The 15,188-nt window shown below is 41.6% G+C and overlaps 1 protein-coding gene across 3 annotated transcripts in view; it reads right to left on the bottom strand.

Moving 5' to 3' along the window:
- The window catches only part of casz1 (castor zinc finger 1), a 170,106-nt gene that overhangs the window by 57,356 nt on the left and 97,562 nt on the right, over positions 1 to 15,188 (bottom strand). The window lies entirely within an intron of this gene.

Below are 15,188 nucleotides of genomic sequence, written 5' to 3'. Positions count from 1 at the left end.
TGCCACCACTTCTTCACTGACTCCTGTTACTCACTTTCTCTCTCTCTCTTACCTTTGTTTCATTTAACAAGGTCACACTTGGCCAACTATGGCATGCAAGTGATGAGACGGGACAGCTGACGAATCTCTGAGTGTTCCTGTGCGATCTTATGGCTAATGACATCACAATATATTTTTATATTTCCATTTTTTTAAACAGCAAAAATACTGTGGTTTCTTTGCAAACAGACTGCATGCAACTTGCACTGCCATGCAATCTAATGGGTTTTAAAGAGGCCATCTAATGATGGCTGTTACAGTAAGAGACAGGCATGCATGTCACCTGTTGTGATGGCACGCCACCAAAATTTGTTTATAAAATATACAGGTCTCATTTTGTCTTTTCTTTCCTGTTGTGTGTACAGTGTGTGTAGTGGTATCTGTATCAAAACAGATTTTCCATGCAATTACAGCCATACCATGAGTGACTTCAGGCTGCGTATTGCATGGCTTCTCCAATTTTCCTAACTGAGAAGTGTCTGAAGCTTTTTTTTAAACATCCATTAGAGTTTAAATAAAATAATACATCAAATACAGAAAATAAAGTACACGATTCCATGCTTGAAAAGAAACACTGAGCGCACGTTAACGCGCCACAAAGGCCATCCTTTGAATTCTCTGAAGAATTTGTTAAATATTAGCTCCTCTTATCCCATTATTCAGCGTGTGGGTAAATTTGCCCCCATTTCCACAGTACACCCCCCCCTTTATCCCCTGAGACTAAACACACTCAAACCCACACATACATATGCACACAGTGCTCCCTTTACAAGTTTCCCAGACAGAGACAGACTCTGGGAGAGTTTCAAATGATTTTAGCCATGATTTAATTTGGTTTGTTAAAGGGTGATGTCAGCACAATGGGAGACGAGCCTCTAAATCCACTACATTCACCCAAAACGCGCAGATGAGATAATCACTGGTGACGTCTACGAAAACACTTATTATATTTGCCCATCGCCTGGCTGAAGCTGTTAAAACTCATCAGCGTTATTCCCTTTTTTTTTCTCTGGGAAAGAGAAAATAGCTCAACATATAGTCGAAACTGTCACCCCCTTTTAAAGAGACAGCGGCGACTCTGTTGTGGCTGCGGACAGAGTTTAGAAAAGACAGGACGGGCCCATCAGAGATCCATTCAATATTCAATTTGTTTGCACCCAATACTAATTACATAAAACATGCACCACTTTTTCCTTTTTTCTTTTCTGGTTCTACCGAGAACAACAATGTCAAGGAAGCTCCAAGTGTGTGGCTGCATGTATGCATTGCTTGTTAGAAATATGTAATAGTACCACGCAAGAAACTGCATGAATGAGTACTGCTGCTCCCTTAACTTGTCCACACATCTCGCAATGGCTTAGGGCTGGCAAGGTAGCGGGGGAGATAAGAAATGGATCAACGTGAGCCTTTCTCATAGCTTAATTTATTTTAAATCCAAGCCCTGTTTACACATGGCACACCGAGAGGCCTTGTCAGCTCTAACTAGCATTGAGATATTTAAAACCATTAACGCTGTACAGCGGCAGCCTGAACCTGTATGACACAAGCTGCTGCTGTATGAGGCAAAGCCAGAAGTCTAACTGCTACAGATTCCACTTTCAAACAAAGCGTAGCTACAAAACTCTTATCAGACACTCGGATATTATGATAATACCTCAACCTGCCTTTTTTTTTAATGTGAGGAAAAACGTAAAAACTACACATGCATTAAAAGGAGTTATTATTATTCCTAATTTAGTGTATATTTAGCACAGCGGCTAATCCCACAGAGGCAAGGGTCAGAATATGAAACGCACAGGCTATCTACCTCCCAACAGGATAGCCTCGTGGATCAGCAGTGGTAGCCATGTTGACCCGCCCAGTTATTAAAGAGGCTAATCTGTTCAACATGTCAATGTTAGCACTTTTAGCTGCGATTAATAAAAGAAGACCCCAAGAGTGCTGTGTGTGCTTTTTCAGTGCCCCAGGTTGTTTTCATTTGGTTTGTATTTTTAGTGGTTTTCGCTGTTTGGTAATTCAACAGTCCTCTTTTCTCCTATTAGCATAAACAGTGTAAATTATTAACTTTGTTAAAAGAATTATAATCAGCCATGAATCCTTAGCTCTGTAGTACTTTTGTGTGTTTTTGCCCGCTTTCTGCCACTGGCAAAGACTCACAATGGCATTGCAGGCATCATTAAAGCGAATGTAACTTTATATTTTATAGATATGGAACAATGCGCACGCGATGCCTGACTTTGTGGCCGTTTCTTCTTAAAATGTATGGTCTGGTGGCTTTCACAGGCCAGCAGCAGCAGAACTGCTCTCTAACAGACTTGCTTTCTAAGTGCCTGGTGCTGTGTCTTAATTTGTAATCTAGTCAAACCAATTGTCCGCTAGCTAAAAAGGTCACCGAGACAATAGACTACACAGCCTCCCACAATGTAGAGAAAGCCCAGGGTGTCTTCTGTAGCTTTTTAACCAAAGATGTAATTAAGACACCTTCATCTTCCTGGGTGAGAAGGGCACCAACAAGCGTCTGCTGGAAACGCAGGAGGAACTCCACATTGCTGGAAACGGCAGATGTGAGACACAAGAAAAAGAAAAAAAAATCACTCGTCTCTAAAGTGGAGCGTCACCCCTGAAGACATCTGGTAAGGGTACCTGCTCGTGCAGTCAGTGTGTGATTTTATACATCGGGACGGCGACTGTGGCAAAGCAAGCTTGTTGGGAAAAACTGAGTAATGCAAAGCAACACAGGAGAGGCAGAGGGGGGACTTAAAGGACGTGATTTATCTGGGCTTGATTGCGTGTTAATCGAGGTTACGTGTATTAAGTGGAATCTAATTGGAACAGACACTGGCAGTCTGACAGATCGACATGATGCAGATGGATTGAGGGGGAGGCGGAGAAAGGGGGGAGCGAGGGAGACAGGGAAAGGGAGAGAGAGGCATAGTGCAGTTGAGAAGAGAGGAAAACAGAGGCAAATAAACGTATCATTTTGTTCCTTTACGTGGCCAAACACCAAGAGTTTTATGATACCCAACATTAAAAGAGAGCCTCTGAAACCGTCCAACCATATAAGCGAAGACACGTCTCACGTGCGTGTCGTGATTGGCGGCTGATGAAACGTGTAGAGGAGGACACACACGAGTGAGATTTTGAGTGACAGGACACAGCACTGGAATCCGCCCTCCCCCCTGCAGTTGCCACAAACAGTCATTTCTGCTTTATTGGAAATGAGAGAAAAAAAAAATACCCCTCCTAAAAAAACTCGAGGTAAAGAGGTCGAGTGACAGCTGCCGGAAAATTTCCCACCTCGACGAGGGGACGAGCAACTGTTCCACCGGTTCTTATGACTCTTTGCTTCCCCCTGACAGGCGACAACTGTTTCGAAGGCCCTCTCCCCAAATCTGAGGCTGAATGACGCTTTCAGTGTTACCAGAGTAAAAAAGAGGACCACCTGTTAAGGTCAAGCAACTGCTAACTCACAGCCAGTGGGAGGGGATAGTGAAAAGGGTCCAAAAAGACAAGAAAAAGACTCGGAGCTGAACATACAGTGTTGCACTGAGACAGCTTCTATTGTGGCGTTCCTCTGAATTGGTCAGTGTGGCTATAATTGGTAACGAAGGGATACAAAGTGTGAGTGACAAGAGAGGCCTCAAAGCAGCAAATGGCCCAGGAGCAAAAATGACTGTCACAGCGTCATTATCTAAATCAGGGTTAAAAATACAGTAGTTCCCAACAAAGGGGTCACTTCTACTGATATGTGTGTGTTTAAAGAAACTAAAACTGGACGTAAGAGGAAGACATACAAGGAGAAACGACAAAGCGGGCAACTATGGGCATAATTCAGGGGAGGTTTGCAGGACGCTACAGCACTCGAAACTTCACTCATCAACACAAAATGCCTAAATTGTTCTCGACGTGATCCCGTCATAGCAAAGAGACAGGGGAGTTGTTTCGGTCATCCGTTGATTTGATCCATTATGACTGTTACACTAATGGCATTAATAAGGGCAAAATTGCTATTTTGAAACAGAATTTTCATCCTCTTCATTTGGCTAACCTTATCGCCTCTCTACTCTTCCTACATGGAAGCCGGTGACTGTGACTGTGCGTGTGTGTTCGTGAGTGCGTCTCTGCCCCCACCATGTAATGGCTATAAGGTCATCTCTATTTTCCAGGCTTGGTGTACAATGTCGTTGGATTGCAACATTTTGCATGGTTAAAAACAACAAAACGAGCTTTGATATTTGACTCCCTGCTATTTTCGATATGTGGCCCAAACCTCATTTAACGGCATCACAGTGTATGTTTGAAAAAGTTGCAAAACTAAGTCGTGTTTGCCTAAACATTCAAAAGGACGACACTGTCTTACAGTGAGCGCATTTGAAACCGGCTTTTAAAAAGTACATTAAAATGATCGTGTCCTTGAAGGGTGCATTTAATTTACTGTAAACTTCATTGTATCAGTACACAGAATGCGTGGGCATGTTTTCTGCCTATTTGTGCTGAATGTCAGTACTTGTGGTACTTGTGTGTATGTTCAGCCCTCATCGGCCTCTAACATTGAGAGGAATGACACTCTGTGATCAAGGACATGAATTGCTCATTGATTTTTAGGGGCCAGCTTAACTATCCATTCCAATTGATTTTTAGCTTTGCTGGGTGTGCGAGTTATGGCAGTTTTAATGTATCATCTGTATGTGTACTCATCACCCTCTGCAAGAGGATTTACAATAGTCTGCGGATAATGCATATACAGCACCATGTGCAAACGTGGGACAGGGACTTTATCCTTTTCTGCTGCTTTTTCTTTTTATTATTATAAATTCCAAGAAGCAGAAACCATAAAACCATATTTTTATAATAGGTGGAAAAAAAGAATCACCTTGGTTATTATCTGCTCCAGGACTTAGTAAATGATCTATTGGGAATATACAGCATTGTTTTTTATCTTGATACATTCACGGAAAATAAAACCAAAGCGTGTGAATGAACTGTAATCCTCTTTAATGCTAATCAGTGTTGTTTAGAGCGTTCATGTCAGCTTTCACTTCCACATAGCCACAGTAACCAGAAAAAGAGTTGAAATTGCAAATGGACTCATGCTCTACAAACAGAAGCACTATGGCTTTGCCACAAACCATCACCATGAAAAAAATTTAGTACATTTTTTTACTAAATTTTAAAATATATACACACATATTATATATATATATATATACACACATATTATATATATATATATATATATATATATATATATATATATATATATATATATATATATACACACACACACACACACACACACACACACACACATATATACATATATATGTATGTTTGACACTATTTTAGTTCTTTACATTTAGAAGGCGGTTGTCAAAAGAAAAACAAAAAAAAACCTCACATTACCACGAATTAACAATTCATATAAACTATTAATAATCAATGATTTGGTGATGTAAGAGACAAAGTCAGAGCAATGTGATCCAAAAGGCAGTCTAAAGTCATCTGTCAGGTAGAAAGTCATTAAAATAGGGGCTCGTTTTCCTGTACCAAGCTTAGGTTTCACTGAGGCAGGGATACATTTCTATTCTTCAGCAAAAGGCTGCGCGCTCTCATATGATATCATCTCTTTCAGAACATTACTCTCAGTGGCTTGTCTTTTTTGTCTTTTGTGTTTTTCTTCAATTCAAATTGCCCTTTTTTCCAAATGGTTTTGGGTGAAGCAGGCCTCTGTGTGAGGTAACTGCCTTTTGTTCAGTGAAAAGGACTGCATAAAGCACACTTTACTCCATGCTTTAAAAAAACAAGCCTGCTTAATTAATGTTTTACAAGTGCTGCTGTATTCTTAGTTAAAAAAAAAAAAAAAAAAGCCTCTATCAAAGCCGGCAGGTTCAGATTACGTACCCTAATTGAAATTCTGAATTTCTAAGCCAACTTCTTTTTTCCCTGCTCCCGCTCTTTCTCCCTGCACACACAATAAAGCCTAGTGTTTTGTAGTCCACAAATGACATCAAATCATCTAAGTAATATGGGCTTTTCTTTTTTTTTTCCTGTATTCTCATGTTCTGGTAGTGGGTTCATGAGACAGCTTAATAAAGCAGTAAATGCTTGGGGAAGCCTGAGAGCCTACTGTGTACGGGTGTATGTGTGTGTGTACCCATGTGCACACGCGTGCTCTTGTGTTTTACCTCCACCAGGGACCTCAAAGCAGAAGGCAAAGCCTGGTTCCACACACTCAAGCAGATTTTCCAAAAGAATAAAGCAAGAATAAAGCCGGAGAACAAAAGAGAATGACTAATACAGAAACCAAAGCCAAAAGTAAGACACTTATCTCATGGGTTGACATTCATAGAGCCCATATTAATGCAGTCTGAGCTAAATGAATACAGCATAATTTACAGGTTATACATGCATTAGGTGCTGGAGGAAGGCAAGCTGTGTGAACAGCTGCAGGTGTGGGAGCAGCCAGGCTGAGGCTGAGTTTGGACAAGCATCACAGACACCAAATGGCACAATAGAGGAAACATAGGTTTCTATGTGCTGGTGACAATGATCTAAGATGTAGTTGGAGACTGACTCCACAGGGACATGGGGGGAAAATGCTTTTTGCTCAGCTCGCAGCATATATGCACAAACATTTGTTTCAAAGGGAAAATTTCAACCTTTCCTACCATCACTGATTATCTGGCAGGTAAGTGTAGCAGGTGATTACATAAATTACAGAGTTTAAAAAAATGTCATCCCTGATAACCTTTGTTCTAAGTTAATCATTGCAGCAAAAGAAAATTGCTTCTCTCCTCTTTTATATTTACCCAAACTCCCCCTCTTTCAGCGGGGTATTATTTTATTGGCTTGTTTTGCAAGCATTATAACTTTGCATTCTTCTCCCAAGGTCAGTTTCTACTGTGCCACAAGGACTATTTACACATGGGGCTTTTTCAGGTCAGTTCCATTGTATTTACATCAAATAATTTTTGATAAGGGATGTAAAAGACCTATAAACCCAACATCATAAACAGGAGAGGTGTAGCTGAAATAAGGACAAAAGATCAACGGCTGAATTTTTCCTTATCTTAGACACGTTGATATTTTTGAGTCAACTCTCGTCACTCCCTCACCAACCCCCGCTTCGCTCTCTCTCCCTCCGCTGAGTGGGAGCGTGGACTTGTTAGATTTAGTCCAATGGCTTCCCAGTGCGGCCAGCGAGCGAGCTCTTGTTTCATAGAGAAGCAGCTCCCCTGTTATCTCCCTAGCACTATAATCACTTAACAAAGACTTGGGCATTTGCACAAATTAAAACATCAATAATGCATAAGTGCTTTTCAGTTTTGAGCTATAGTGTCCCCGTATTGGGATGAAATACCCCCTCAGTCAGTGGAAAAACTTCTAGCTCGCCATCTTCCGTCGCACAAACGACTTAGAGAAGCCACAGTCCCGCTTTGAGCAACAGCCCCTCCTTTGCTTAAACTTGAGGCTAAAGCTGCGGCGAACAGTTGGGATCTGCTTTGGTAACGGGACAAAATGGCTGTGCTGAGTGGGACGCGGAAGTTGTTTTAAAGCGAGAGGCGGTAAGTGGTGGCGGTGCATCAATGCAAACAGGCAACACCCTTGAGTGGCGCAGCGTGGCATCCTTCCATAAACAACACCACCGCCATGTCTCCGACATTTATGATTTGTGGTCAGAATGGCAACACAGGCCTGATTCTAATCCAAGTCTGCATGTTTGCCCTATCCTTACATGGCTAAATCTGCCCGACCTACTCTCTTATTTTCCCAGATGAAAACACCAGACGTTTCATATGGCTGTCAGGGAGCTTTGCTTAAAACAAGTTATATGAGAACATTACACTTGGACAAGGGAAGGGAAGGGCGGGAGCATCATGGGAAAGAAACTAAGTAACACTTTGTACCAGGATGCTGTTCGGGCTACTGTTTAATTTGAGAAGAAAACCTCCTTCATGTTTATCACTGCAGTTGCGACTCGGTTGCGCTGACTATGGAGGAGTTAAGTATCATTATTGGACTAGTAAATCCATGACCAGTACCATTCCAACACCAATTGAGGACGAGCCATTCTATACAGATGGCCTCAAGGACAATTAGCAGTAATGATTGGTTGCCACATAAATGAGGGGAATTCTATTTGCTGGTGCACTTGCGGATGATCACAGACCAAATGCCTCTGACAATAATATGGATGGCTGCTTTAGACTTACTTGTAAATGCTGGTTAAATATACAGCAGAGCCGGAAAAAAAAACAGTCGTTTCTGCGGCGTCTGACTGTCTCTCTAATATTGAAGTAATACACGGCAAAGGAAGGTTAAACTTCACCCGTTTTGCAGACTTCCCACTCTGATGAAAAATAAAGAGATGAGACAAAATAACACAGTGATCTAAAATATTATCTCTTCAATCATACCCTTTTCCCCCGATATCTTCATCCCCCCCTCGCCCCTCCCTTCTCTGTCAGTTAGTCTGGCAAACAATCCCCTTGTTAGCAAACTGTTAAGACAGCCGCTTGGTACACAAATTGCGCTCGACCAAGCGAATTTGTTTTGCAAGGGTGACCTGTTTAATCATCTCATTTTCTTTGGCGGACATTTATTCATCTGGTTTCCACGGTTACAGAGAACATTAAGGGGCTACAGTAATAAGGCTGGAGAGTCAAACAGGTAATAAAAAAATTAACGCCATTTTCCAGCAGCCGAGGACAGTGGGTGAAATGAATCAAGGGAGAGGGGAGAGGAGCAGCGGGGGGAGCGGGGGTGGGTGGGGTGAGTGTTGAAGAGGGAGGGAGGCGGGGGAGGGAGGCGGGGGAGGGGGGGGGGCTCCAATATTGTCCAAACAATAAGCCTTAGCGGTTATTTTACTCTGTAGATCAGGTGGTGCTGTTATGGACATGACACTTTGGGCACAGAGCAGGAGAGATAAAGCTTTTAACGTGGCCCTGCTCCTTTTTTTTATTGTCATTTAGCGATTACATATCAGAACAATTAAAAGTTAGCCCAAGATATCTATTAACTTTGCTCTTTTTTTATTTCTCCTGCGCTCGAGAGGCTAGATAATTTGCACTTTTGGCAGCGCAACGTGTCAATAACATGCAAGGGGACAGCATGACATTTAAAAGCCCTGGTGAGAAACGCTTCGCAGTCCTCCCGAGTTGAATGATGTTTTCTTCTATTGTCGTCTGAAAAAAACAAAGCAAAGCAAAACTGAGAAACGGCAGAAGAAAACAAGAAAACAACCTTGAAGATTATGGAGTTTATTGCTCTCAGACTGACAGTGATCTACACACAAATTGAGAGAGTCCAGTTTCTGGCCAAATATAGAAAATTCCGGTACAATAGGGGGAACAGGTGCTGAGGGCCCACAGAAAGTGACGAAGCCCAAGAGCTGGGTAGCTGCTGAATGCCAAATAAGGCAGTGAGACACGTTGCACCAAAGCACCAAACCAAACACCCTACTGTAATGTCATTTTCTAAGTCTGATGACTGTCAACAATTCTCCCTCTGACTGTATTCCCTATACGTGAGCGTGCTGCTTCGGACAGTTTCCCCACTTTAATAATAACCGAACAAGCGAAAACAGGCAACAATTTTTATGCATTACTCATTTCTCCACTCCTTCCAAAACTATTTCTAATTGACAGCACGGCTTTGGCACTCCTAAAATATGTACAAAACGTCTCAACCTAACCCTTCATCATTTAAATTGTCTGGTTTAACCTGTATTTGGGCATTTTGCGACTCTGCCAACACCCTTGTGAGAAACAAACCAAAATGAATTCTTTTCTTTGTTTGCTGTCGTGTTACTTGTATATACATTGTTGCCCGGGTGGCTCCGGTGCGACTGAGGTTGGGAGAGGGAAGCACGACTGCTGGCAGGCAACATCTCTCCGGAGAGGGAGGGGAAAAAAGAGATGTCAGCCGACCCGGTCTCGCACACGTGCGCGCGCGCACCACACACACAAACACACACAAACGTAGGATACGCACTCTAACATCAAACATACACCGCTCGCGTGTCACAAGGAGCGCTCTCCCCTCTTCGCTCCTCCCCGAGGCAGGAGCCTGGAGAAACACACTCTCGTCATACATGCAGGGTGAAATCCCCTGAAGGCGATACAGAATGGACAGAAAAAAGGCTAAGCTGTGACTACGGGACTGCCAACTGTTCTGCTAACAGCCTCTTAACAGGTGTGGACTCTAGAATCATGTAATCCTATCAAGTTACCCAGCAAAAAAAAAAAGAAAAAGAAAGAAAGAAATCCGGCAAACTGCATACTCCTGAACTCCTCTCCCCCTCTCCTTCCCCCTCTCTTTCTGTTGTGACAGAAATGAACAGCTGGGCTTCAGATTTATCATGTACAGACAGTAATTATTGCTGGTGCTGCTTGCTACTGACCCAAGTGAATAGAATGTCACATGAAAACACACGCGCGCGCGCGCAGCAGAAGGGGAGCTGGATTCGAGGGGTGCCGGGTTGGGGACCGTGCGGAAGATGCGTCGGTGACACAAAAGACAGAGCAGGGCAGTGTTTAAACGTCACTACGCTTCTGTTTGCAGTCAATTATGGTTGAGGACAGGAGTATTGGCTGTGTAACCCGGCAGAGCAAACATTTTGTTGCTCGCAGTGAAGGTGACGGGAAAAAAAAAAGGTTCAATGTTTGTTCCTGTTTTGTTTGTTTTTTTCTTTTCTTTTCCTCCAATCAAAAATAAAATCAGAGATATCCCGGCAGGCCCAGAATTCCTGTCAAGAGAAAGGTGACAGAAAACTGAAACTGAGAGAACTGAGAGATAAACTCAACACTAAAAAGCAGCAGCAAGGTGTGAAGACCAATTTGTTTCAGCACCTACTATTCTCTATATGCTTTGCTTTTCCGTACATGTATGACTGACTAAAATTGCCAACAATTTTACTCAGTGGTAAATATATATATATATATGTAAAGGAAAACAATTGATACTGGCCTATGCAAAGTATTTCTTTTACTATCTCAAACCAGTCTGACCCCACCTGCTGTATGTATACCAGAGATAAGAGGGTGAGGAGATAGACAATTAATCTATTACCCATGTCAATCACTGTCCTTGTCATTAGATAGTTAACCCCACGTTTGCTGACTGCTTTCACACACATTCAGCTGGAAGTTGCGGTCCGCCACATTCCATGCCCACTAACCTACGTACGGCCTGCTTCACACCTTAAAGACCCCCTGCCACATTTAAAGGGATTAGTCACCACATTTTGTGCCGGCTTAATCTCTCTTTCAGCTGGCCTAATAAGTGCGCCCCGATAAGCGAAGCATGCAAATTCATTCATGGCCAGTGGAGACCATGCTTTCAGACAAATGCGCCAAAGTCTTGCACTCTGCTAATTACCTCTTCATTTTCCCCGTTTTCCCCTCTTATATAGCATATCAACAAGCAGAGATTATTCTACTCCCTCGCTTTGCATGAAATTATAATTTCATATGTAAGATTAGGGGGGGAAAAAGTTACTGGATGCATCTCTCCTGAATCTGCTGCGCACCAGAATACATGACACGGCACATTCAGCTGAGAGATAAAAAAAAAAAAGAAAAAAGATTTATTTTCTCCTGGTTATGATGATAAAAATGTGTGTGAGGGGGGGAAATATTAAAAACTATTTTTTTTCTTTTATGTGCTTTTCTAATTTACAGTATAATTTATAAGTGACTGCCTTCCATTTTGAGGGAACATAATTACGAAGGATATTTCAGGATTTCCACTACTCCTATTCTGAGTACAGCAGCTTCACAAACACGCAATATCCGTGACAATAAAAACTTAGCAAGTTATGTTTTAGATAATAAAGGCAATGAAGACCCAAGGTGCAACCTGTTTATCATTCTGGAATATTTCTTCACCAAGTATTAATTAGGCCATTACTCCAGATTGGTGACGGGGAGCTTTGAGGTTTTAATTAGGTGCTGGCCACTGCATGAGTGCACAGGAGTGAAGAAAGGGGGTGGTGATGCCACTTGCCTTACTCCTGGCCCATATCAAGTAGCCCTGAACACTTTGGCTACTGCGGCAAGATGCATAGCAGCCCACGTGCATCTGGAGTTTATTTGATCATTTGATCTCTGATGTTTCCTCTTCCTGTCGGTGAAGGCAAAAAAAAAAAAAAAAAAAAGGCCAGTTGGTGTGATTTGTGTATTAAAAGATGGGGGTTAAGGTAATTATGGTGTTGGGTGGTTTGTGTCTGGTGACTGGGCACAGGCTCAATCAGGACTCAGCTGTCCCTCTCTTTTTCTTCACCCCCCCACCCTTACACACACACACACACTCACACACACACACACCAGCGTGCACGTGCACACACACACTCACACACACACACACTTCCCTGCCCTTGTCTGCTGTCTGTGTCCCCCCTTCTCTACCCCTGCCACTCTGCTAAAACCAGGGATAACGCACACAGCCTCGCATAACATCAATCAAATACCGAGAGCGGACCATAAAACTACACAAACACTATACGCTGCCATTAACTACTGCATGTGACACTTTGTAAAATAGAGAAAATGAATTTGAAGATCTAAAAAGAATTAAAGGGTAAGGAAAAATAAAAGGGGTTTGTTGTTTTAAAGTTTTTTTAAATAAACAGTAAAATGCTAAAATAAAATATCTTCATTTTTAACATTGAGAAGAAAACAAAACAGATGCCGTTTAAAAAAAACCCTAAACAACACACATCTATTTCTAAATTCAGTAGCAGAGAGTGAGGTCTCATTACATTCAAATAACATAAGTGAACAATAAGAAAAATCTCACATTTTGGTATAATTTTAAACATTTATTAAATAAATAAATGTGCAGAATGCGAGTGTTTTTCCTCGGTTGACAAGGCGATACTAATCACCTCGTTGCTGAGAAGCACTCTTCCCTGACAAGGCTCCTTAGAATACAAGGATCCCCCAGGAGAAATCGGCACGAAAGAGGTTAAAGACAATGACTCGCGTTTTTTCCCTCCAAACGTCTCCCTGTTAAATTTATTTCAAAACTCTGTTAATCTGCTGTACACAACATTTCCATTAGCATAGCCCGGCCCCCTAATAAAAATTCCAGCTAGTTTAATTAAAAAATGTAAATTTACTGTCATCCAAGGAGCTGCAGAAATAGGAGTGCAACAGCATATTTTATTGCTTAAGACATCAAATTGATTCGGGTTATTGCTAAATTGTGATAAAAGGTTATTGAGGGCCTTCAGACCTGGGCTTGTTTTTTTCTCCCTCATTTCATCCTAGTTTTGTGGAGGGCCGTAAACGATGGAGAGGGCCACAAAGGGTTAATGAGACGACTCAGTGAGGGAGAAGGCAATCAACATTATGACTCATAAGAGGGGAGAAAAACATTTTCCAAGCTGACGAAAAGTTTGAAATTAGGGTGTGTCACAATAACAGTTGAACTTGTTTGTTGTTATTTCAAACGATAATGCAGGACACCTTAAATAACCAGACATAATAACCGAGCTCTCTCCTGTCTGCCTCTCCTGAGTGTTTGTGAAACCCTGTGGTCACAGTGGTCTACTATACAGTCTGTCAGCGTTTTATTTGATAAGGCAAAAAACATCTTTAATTTACATTAATCCTGCGATGCACAAGTCAAAGCCGATGTCGTGCCAAAAGTGTCTGAAGTGCAACGCAGCGCCGTGAAAAAGGAGAAAAGAAAAAAAAAAAGAAGAGGATGAAAATAAAAACAGACATAACTGACAAACATATTAAAAATAACAGCCTCGTGCAAAGCTCGCTCGAAATATGACTTGCGTAGTTTTTTTTTTTCAGGGAATATTTTAAAAAAGACCAAAAAAAGAATAAATATATTTTCACGGTAACCTTTCTGTAATTTACAACACTGACATCAGTTTAAAAATACCCTACTCAAAAAAAAAATACCACAACGTCTGCTAAATATTTTCACACCGTGTGAGTTTAAAATAAGGCATTTTAAAAATAGGGTCGATAAGACTGATCAAAGAGGACCGATTAAGTCTAAAAGAACTTGATGTACAGTTACCGAGCAGTAACATGTATATGTGGTAATAATGAAATATACTGAGAGTATTATTACACACACACACACACACACACACACACACACACACACACACACACACACAATGAAAGGAAGACACCACTTGGTGTGCAAGCGAATGGAAAACACACGAGAACACACTGCACGCGCAAAACAGAAAGAACTAAATGTGACCATAAAATGTGACTTCTTTTAAATCCCACTAAAAAAACCCCGTCTTATAAGTGGTGAGGAGAGTGACGCTTACACGTATAATCCAGTTACAACACAACAAGTTTATCTTTCTAAAAGTACGCACAGAATCACTGATGTTAACCTGGCAGCTACAGGTTTTTATAAAAAAAACCTGCCTCACAGGTGTGTGTGTGTGTATAGAAAGGGAAATGAATCAGAATCATCGTATGAAAGCACTCAAACGAATGGATCGTTTGGTTACAGTTTTACCTCACCTCTAATGCTTTTAATTTATCTGTTTAATGCATGAAAATAGCCTGTGCACTGTATGTACACTATTTAGAAGTACCTGGCAAGGTGTTAACACTGCTGCTGTTCCCTTTACATGTGGAAAACATAAGCAACACAACAGTTTGTTTGCTTTGTCCCCTTAGCAACAAACCCTTAGGCCATTCAGGTTACCCTAATGGCATTGCCAGCTCCTGCGTGTGTGCCAAACCAATATCTTTATTTCTAGACTCAAACTGTGACTTATCAAAATAAGAAAAAAAAGTATAGCTGAAAGAAAGAACTAATAAGCAAGAGAAGAAGAAACAAAAACAGGCTGACAGGGAGTTGTGCCGCTCTCTAGAAGAGAGACGTACTCTGTCAAGAGAAAATGAAACTTGCTGTGTGAACTTTCCTCACATGTGTACTGAATGTAACACAGTGTCATGAAGCGTGTGCTGAGGAAACAGGCAATCATATTTGATACTGCAGTCACCTTTGGGCACTGTCAAAGAGCTATAAATAATGGTGTCGCAACACTTGGGTATACGTACGAGCTGGCACATAGTTTAATCATGAACAACTTCCCCTCTCTGTATATTTAGTCAGAGATAAAGGCACACCTTAAACTGTCAGCTAATAAAACACAT

The sequence above is a fragment of the Diplotaxodon limnothrissa genome, linkage group LG20, assembly GCF_057381915.1.
Source record: "Diplotaxodon limnothrissa isolate DT_005_m linkage group LG20, D_limnothrissa_male_GT1.1, whole genome shotgun sequence".
NCBI lineage: Eukaryota > Metazoa > Chordata > Actinopteri > Cichliformes > Cichlidae > Diplotaxodon > Diplotaxodon limnothrissa.
The sequence above is the reverse complement of the archived record's forward strand: the minus strand, read 5'-3'. Positions and strand labels throughout refer to the sequence as shown.